General features: G+C 40.5%; 1 non-coding gene across 1 annotated transcript; it reads left to right on the plus strand.

The window, feature by feature from the left end:
• Window positions 1–7,428: 7,428 nt before the first annotated feature.
• On the plus strand, window positions 7,429–7,532 carry LOC127746969 (small nucleolar RNA R71). Its single transcript, XR_008008774.1, has one exon. It is a non-coding gene; the product is annotated as a small nucleolar RNA R71 (small nucleolar RNA).
• Window positions 7,533–7,934: the final 402 nt, after the last annotated feature.

The raw sequence follows: 7,934 nt of genomic DNA on the forward strand, positions 1-7,934 counted from the left end.
TTCATGATCTCTTGCGTGAAGGGATCATGGTTGTCTTCGGGGGTGGCGCCGCGGTCTGACCGATCTTTTAGGTTGGCCTCTATTTTCCGCAGTTTTTCTTCTAATTCTCTGCGCTTGCGAGCTTCCCTTCTCAGATCTTGTTCAGTTTCTTTCTGCTTCTTTATGTCCTCTTCGAGTTGTTTCAGCCGGTTTTGCTGTGCCCGAACTGCTTCTAGAATTTCCGAGCTCTTTTCTTTTTCGGGATTTTGCGGATCTTTGTTTGGGAGTGATGTCTTTGGGCGATTCTGTTTGTTTCCTCCTGGAGTGCGCGGGGATAGAGGGCTGTCCGGTCGTTCTCCGGTGTCAACTTCCTCCTCTTGTTCTGATGTAGTGTGGTTATTGTTGGGAGGGTCGTCCGCCATGGTAGAGGGATGACTTCCAGGTCCCCGGCAACGGCGCCAATGTTCCGGGGGTTACCTGAAACGTGCAGCTCGGTCGTCTGGCTGGACCCGAGGTGAGGGCTCCGTGGCCCGAGCTTGGTGTGCTGAGCGGCTGGGGGTTGTACCTGCAATGACACTCCGATGCTTAAGTTAGCATGGGTCCAAGCAGATATTGAGTAGAATTAGAGTGTGAGTTATACCTGGGTGCTCCAGTGTATTTATAGTAGTTGGCTGTGATCTTCCCTGGATAAGATATTCTTATCTTATCTTATCTTTTGGGAGTTTTATCCCTATCTTTGTGGAACCGCCTTTCTCTAGGCCTTTTCGGCCTTTTAGTTTTTGGGCTGCGTTCCTTTTGATGGGCCTTTTTAGCTTTGTTGTCCGAGGTCTGACCTCAGGCGTGGGCCTTGGGATGAGGTCGGACCTTCTATGAACTTACCGAGTTTGGGGAGCTCGGTCAGGGTATGAACACAAGCTATGGTTGCCATGTAACTCTTAGTCAGGAAATTAATGATAAAAATGATTTTTGTTTATGAAGAATGAATAACATGAAATAAAAAGTACTTGTGATTCAGTGATGAGGAACAGGTTGAGGTTTTGGAGATACTCTGTCTTCTGAATCTCTGCTTTCCTACTGTTGTCTTTTTTACACAAGCAAGGTTCCTTCCATGACAAGCTGTATGTTGGTGGATCACCGTTGTCAATGGCTACCATCTGTCCTCTCAGTGAAAATGGTCCAACTACGGGTTACGTAGGGCTAATCATCTTTCAGTTCTCACTTGTGCTGGAATAGGATCCATTGATCCTTTTGCACACTGTCACTGAGCCCAACATTTGTGAGTTTGAAGCTCGTCATCGTCACCTCTTCCCAAATCCTACTCGGAATACCACATACAAGGTTTAGATTTTCCGAATCTCAAGAGTGCCGCCAATTGGTTCTAGCTTATACCACGAAGACTCTGGTTTTACATAATTGAACGCTCTGTTGTTAGGAGAGGCAATCAAACTCGTGAACCAGGAACCCAAGAGATACACACTCAATCTAAGGTAGAATGGAAGTGGTTGTCAGGCACATGTTCATAAGTTGAGAGTGGTGATGAGTGTCACGGATCATCACATTCATCATGTTGAAGTGCGAATGAATATATTAGAATAGAAACAAGCGTGATTGAATAGAAAACAGAAATAATTGCATAAATCCATCGAGACACAGTAGAGCTCCTCACCCCCAACCATGGGGTTTAGAGACTCATGCCGTAGAAGATACAAATTCAGATGTAAAATGTCATGAGGTACAAAATGAATCTCTAAAAGTAGTTTTTATACTAAACTAGTAACCTAGGTTTACAGAAAATGGGTAAACTAACATAGATAGTGCAAAAATCCACTTCCGAGGACCATTTGGTGTGTGTTTGGGCTGAGCATTAAAGCTTTCACATGTAGAGGTTATTCCTAGCATTAAACGCCAGCTTTGGTGCCAGTTTGGGCATTTAACTCCAACTTTTATGCCAGTTCTAGCGTTTAACGCCAGAAAAAGGGTAAGAAGTTGGCGTTAAAACACCAGTTTTCGTTATCAAATCTCGGACAAAGTATGAACTATTATACATTGCTGGAAAGCCCAAGATGTCTACTTTCTAATGCAATTAAGTTCGCGCCAATTAAGCTTTTGTAACTCCAGAAAATCCATTTCGCGTGCAGGAGGGTCAGAATCCAATAACATCTGCAATCCTTTTTCAGCCTCTAAATCAGATTTTTGCTCAGGTCCCAAAATTTCAGCCGAAAATACTTGAAATCATAGAAAAACATACAAACTCATAGTAAAGTCCAAAAATGTGATTTTTGAATAAAACTAATAAAAATATACAAAAAAGTAACTAAACCATACTAAAAACTACATGAAAATACCACCAAAACGCGTATAAAATATCCGCTCATCAAAGGTCCAGGCATAGCCGAATGGCCAGCCCCCAAAACGTGATCAAGAGATCAAAAGTGATCCAAAGGTAGTGTCAATAGTGATCTAAAGATATGAATAGTAAAAAGTGCTATTTATACTAAACTAGTAAACTAGGTTTACAGAAAATGAGTAACTAAGTGTAGATAGTGCAGAAATCAACTTCTGGCGCCCACTTGGTGTGTGTTTGGGCTAAGCATTGAAGCTTTCACGTGTATAGGCTCTTCTTGGAGTTTAAACGCCAGTTTTGGTGCCAGTTTGGGCGTTTAACTCCAGCTTTGGTGCCAGTACAGGTCTCTGGTGGGCATTTGGATGCCAGTTTGGTCCATCAAGTCTCGGGAAAAGTATGAACTATTATACATTACTGGAAAGCCCAAGATGTCTACCTTCCAACACAATTAAGAACGTGCCAATTCCGCTTCTGTAGCTCCAGAAATTCTACTTCGAGTGTAGGGAGGTCAAAATTCAACAGCATCTTCAGTCCTTTCTCAGCCTCTGAATCAGATTTTTGCTCAAGTCCCTCAATTTCAGCCAGAAAATACCTAAAATCACAGAAAAATACACAAACTCATAGTAAAGTCCAGAAATGTGATTTTTGCATAAAAACTAATAAAAATATACTAAAAAGTAACTAAAACATATTAAAAACTATGTAAAAACAATGCCAAAAAGCGTATAAATTATCCGCTCATCACAACACCAAACTTAAATTGTTACTTGTCCCCAAGCAACTAAAAACAAAATAGGATAAAAAGAAGAGAATATACAATAAATATCAAAATATCAATGAAACTTAGTCCCAATTAGATGAGCGGGGCTAGTAGCTTTTTGCCTCTGAACAGTTTTGGCATCTCACTTTATCCTTTGAAGTTCAGAATGATTTGGCATCCATTAGGAACTCAAAATTTAGATAGTGTTATTGATTCTCCTAGTTTAGTATGTTGATTCTTGAACATAGCTACTTTATGAGTCTTGGCCGTGACCCTAAGCATCTTGTTTTCCAGTATTACCACCGGATACATAAATGCCACAGACACATAACTGGGTGAACCTTTTTAGATTGTGAGTCAACTTTGCTAGAGTCCACAGTTAGAGGTGTCCAGAGTTCTTAGGCGCACTCTTTTGCTTTGGATCATGACTTTAACCACTTAGTCTCAAGCTTTTCACTTGGACCTTCATGATACAAGCACATGGTTAGGGAAAGCTTGATTTAGCCACTTAGTGCTTTTAACTTAGCCTCTTTACCTTTGCCTTTTTCTGCTTGCTTTTTCTTTTTCTTTATTATTTTTTTGCAAGCTTGTGTTTTTCACTACTTTTTCTTGCTTCAAGAATCAATTTTATGATTTTTCAGATTATTAATAACATTTCTCTTTGTTCATCATTCTTTCAAGAGCCAACAATTTTAACATTCATAAACTTCACTATAAAAAATATGCACTGTTCAAGCATTCATTTAGAAAACAAAAAGTATTGCCACCACATAAAAATAATTAGACTAATTTCAAGATAAAAGTTGAAATCTATGTACTTCTTGTTCTTTTGTAATTAGGAACATTTTTCATTTAAGAAAGGTGAAGGATTTATGGGGCATTCATAGCTTCAAGGCATAGACACTAGACACTAATAATCATGTAATAAAGACACAAACATAGACAAACATAAAGCATAAAAAATTGAAAAACAAAAAAACAAATAACAAGGAAATAAAGAACGGGTCCACCTTAGTGATGGCGGCTAGTTCTCCCTCTTAAAGATCTTATGGAGTGCTTGAACTCCTCAATGTCTCTTCCTTGCCTTTGTTGTTCTACCCTCATGGCTCTTTGGTCTTCTCTCATTTCATAGAGGATGATGGAATGCTCTTGGTACTCCATCCTTAGTTTTTCGATATTGGAACTCAAATATCCTAGAGAAGTGTTGAGTTGTTCCCAATAGTTGTGTAGAGAAAAATGCATCCCTTGAGGTATCTTAGGGATTTCTTGATGAGGGACTTCCTCATGCGTTTGCTGCGGTCCATGAGTGGGCTATCTTGTTTGCTCCATCCTCTTTTTAGTGATGGGCTTGTCCTTTTCAATGAGGATGTCGTCTTCTATGACAATTTTAGCTAAACTGCATAGGTGACAAATGAGATGAGGAAAGGCTAACCTTGACAAAGTGGAGGGCTTGTCAGCCACTTTGTACAGTTCTAGAGGTATGATCTCATGAACTTCCACTTCCTCTCTAATCATGATGCTATGGATCATGATAGCCCGATCCACAGTTACTTCAGATAAGCTACTAGTAGGAATGATAGAGCGTTGGATGAACTCCAACCATCCTCTAGCCACAGGCTTAAGGTCAAGCCTTCTTAGTTGAATCGACTTGCCTTTGGAGTCTCTTTTCTATTGTGCTCCTTCCATACAGATGTCCATGAGAACTGGGTCCAACATTTGATCAAAGTTGACCCTTCTTGTGAAAGGATGAAGATTTCCTTGCATCATTGGCAAGTTGAATGCCAACCTCACATTTTCCAGACTGAAATCTAAATATTTCCCCTGAACCATTGTGAGCCAATTCTTTGGGTTTGGGTTCATACTTTGATCATGGTTCTTGGTGATCTATGCATTAGTATAGAACTCTTGAACCATTAAGATTCCGACTTGTTGAATGGGATTGGTGAGAGCTTCCCATCCTCTTCTCTTAATCTCATGTCGGATCTCCGGATATTCGCTCCTTTTAAGCTTGAAGGGGACCTCAGGGATCACCTTTTTCTTGGTCACAACTTCATAGAAGTGGTCTTGATGGACCTTTAAGATGAATCTCTCCATCTCCCATGACTCAGAGGTGGAAGCAATTGTCTCCCCATTCCTCTTTCTAGAGGTTTCTCCGGCCTTAGGTGCCATTAATGGTTATTGAAAACAAAAAGCAACACTTTTTCCAACACCAAACTTAAAATGTTTGCTCGTCCTTAAGAAAGAAAAGAAAGAAGAGAGTAGAAGAAGAAGAGAACTGGGAGAAGGAGGCCTAAAAAGGTTCGTCCAAGGGGGTGTTGAGTGTATGTGATGTGTGAAAATGAAAGAGGAAGGAGAGGTATTTATAGGGTAAGAAAGGGAGCTGGTTTGGGTGAGAAGGTGTGGGTTTGGGAGGGAAATGGTTTAAATTTGATTGGGTGGGGGTAGGAGGTTTGTATGATGGGTTTATAGGAATTATGGAATAGATGTGAGTGGTGAAGAGAATATGGGGAAGAGGGTAAGATTTGATAGGAGAGTGGTGTTTTGGGTAGAGTGTTATGGAGAAGTGTGAAGAGGAGAGAGAGTGAGGTGGGGTAGGTGGGGATCCTGTTGGGTCCACAGATTATGATCCTAAAGAAAATATAAAATAACATAGATAAAAATAAAATTGGGTTGCCTCCCAATAAGCGCTTCTTTAATGTCAATAGCTTGACAGTGAGCTCTTTTTAGAGCTTCACAGATGCTCAGAGCATGATTGTGGCCTCCCAACACCAAACTTAGAGTTTGAGTGTGGGGGCTCTATCTGACTCTGTATTGGGAGAAGCTTTTCATGCTTCTTCTCCATGTTTACAGAAGAAGATCCTTAAGCCTTAAATACATGGTAGTCCTAATTCAATTGAAGGACTAACTCTCCTCTGTCTACATCAATCACAGCCTTTGCTGGGGCTAGGAAGGGTCTTCCAAGGATGATGAATTCATCCTCATCCTTTCTAGTGTCTAGGATTATAAAATCAGTAGGGATGTAAAAGCCTTCAACCTTTACCAAGACATCTTCTACAAGTCCATAAGCCTCTTTTTTTTATTTGGCTGCCATCTCCAGTGAGATTCTTGCAGCTTGTACCTCAAAGATCCCTAGTTTCTCTATTATAGAGAGTGGCATGAGGTTGATACTTGATCCTAGGTCACACAGAGCCTTTTCAAAGGTCATGGTGCCTATGGTGCAAGGTATCAAGAACCTTCCGGGATCCTCTTTCTTTTGAAGTAACTTCAGTTGAACCAATGCACTTAGTTCATTGATGATCAATGGAGGTTTATCCTCCCTAGTCTCATTACCAAATAATTTGGTATTTCAAGTTCATGATTGCTCCTAGATATTGAGCAACTTGCTCTTCAGTAGTAACTTTATCTTCCTCGGAAGAAGAATATTCTTCAGAGCTCATGAATGGTAATAAAAAGTTCAGTGGAATCTCTATGGTCTCTGTATGTGCCTTAGATTCCTTTGGTTCCCTATTAGGGAACTTCTTATTGGTCAGTGAACATCCATTGAGGTCTTCCTCAATGGAAATCATGCCATCCTCCTCCTCTATAGGTTCGGCCATTTTGGTCATATTAATGGCCTTGCACTCTCTCTTTGGATTCTCTTCTGTATTGCTTGGGAGAGAACTTGGAGGAGTAGTGACTCTTTTACTCAGCTGACCTACTTGTGCCTCCAAATTTCTTATGCAGGACCGTGCCTCAGTCATGAAACTGAGGGTGGTCTTAGATAGATCAGAGAATATGTTTGCTAAGCTAGAGAAGCTCTGCTCAGAATTCTATGTCTGTTGCTGAGAAGATGATGGGAAAGACTTGCTATTGCCAAACCTGTTTCTCCCACCATTATTGTTATTGAAGCATTGTTGAGGCTTTTGTTGATCCTTCCATGAGAAATTTGGGTGATTCCTCCATGAAGGATTATAGGTGTTTCCATAGGAATCTTCCATGTAATTCACCTCTTCCATTGCAGAATTCTCAGGTCATAAGCTTCTCCTTTAGAGAGGCGTCTTTAGCCTGTAATCCAGTCAGACTCTAAGAAATCATATTGACTTGCTGAGTCAATATTTTGTTCTGAGCCAATATGGCATTCAGAGTATCAATCTCAAGAACTCCTTTCTTCTGAGTCACCCTATTATTCACAAGATTTCTCTCAAAAGTATACATAAATTGGTTATTTGCAACCATTTCAATGAGTTCTTGGGCTTCTCCAGGCATTTTCAGATGAAGAGATCCACCAGTAGAGTGGTCTAATGATATCTTGGATAACTCAGACAGACCATCATAGAATACACATATGATTTTCCATTCTGGAAACATGTCAGAAGGACACCTTTTGGTTAATTGCTTGTATATTTCCCAAGCTTCATAGAAGGATTCATCTTCCTTCTGTCTGAAGGTTTGGATGTCCACTCTGAGCTTACTCATCTTTTGAGGTGGATAGAATTTGGTCAAGAAAGCATTGACTAGCTTGTCCCAAGAGTTCAGGCTTTCTCTAGGTTGTGAGTCCAACCATGTCCTAACTCTGTCTCTCACAGCAAAGGGGAAAAGTATAAGTCTGTAGACCTCGGGATCAACCCCATTGGTCTTAACAGTATCACAGATCTGCAAGAATTCAGATAAGAACTGATGAGGATCTTCTGATGGAAGTCCATGAAACTTGCAGTTCTGCTGCATTAGAGAAACTAATTGAGGCTTAAGCTCAAAGTTGTTTGCTCCAATGGCAGGAATTGAGATGCTTCTTCCATAGAAGTTGGAAGTTGGTGCAACATAGTCACCAAGCATCTTCCTTGCATCTATGGCATTGTGGTTAATTTCGGCTGC

Source organism: Arachis duranensis, chromosome 4 (genome assembly GCF_000817695.3).
Source record: "Arachis duranensis cultivar V14167 chromosome 4, aradu.V14167.gnm2.J7QH, whole genome shotgun sequence".
Classification (NCBI taxonomy): Eukaryota; Viridiplantae; Streptophyta; class Magnoliopsida; order Fabales; family Fabaceae; genus Arachis; species Arachis duranensis.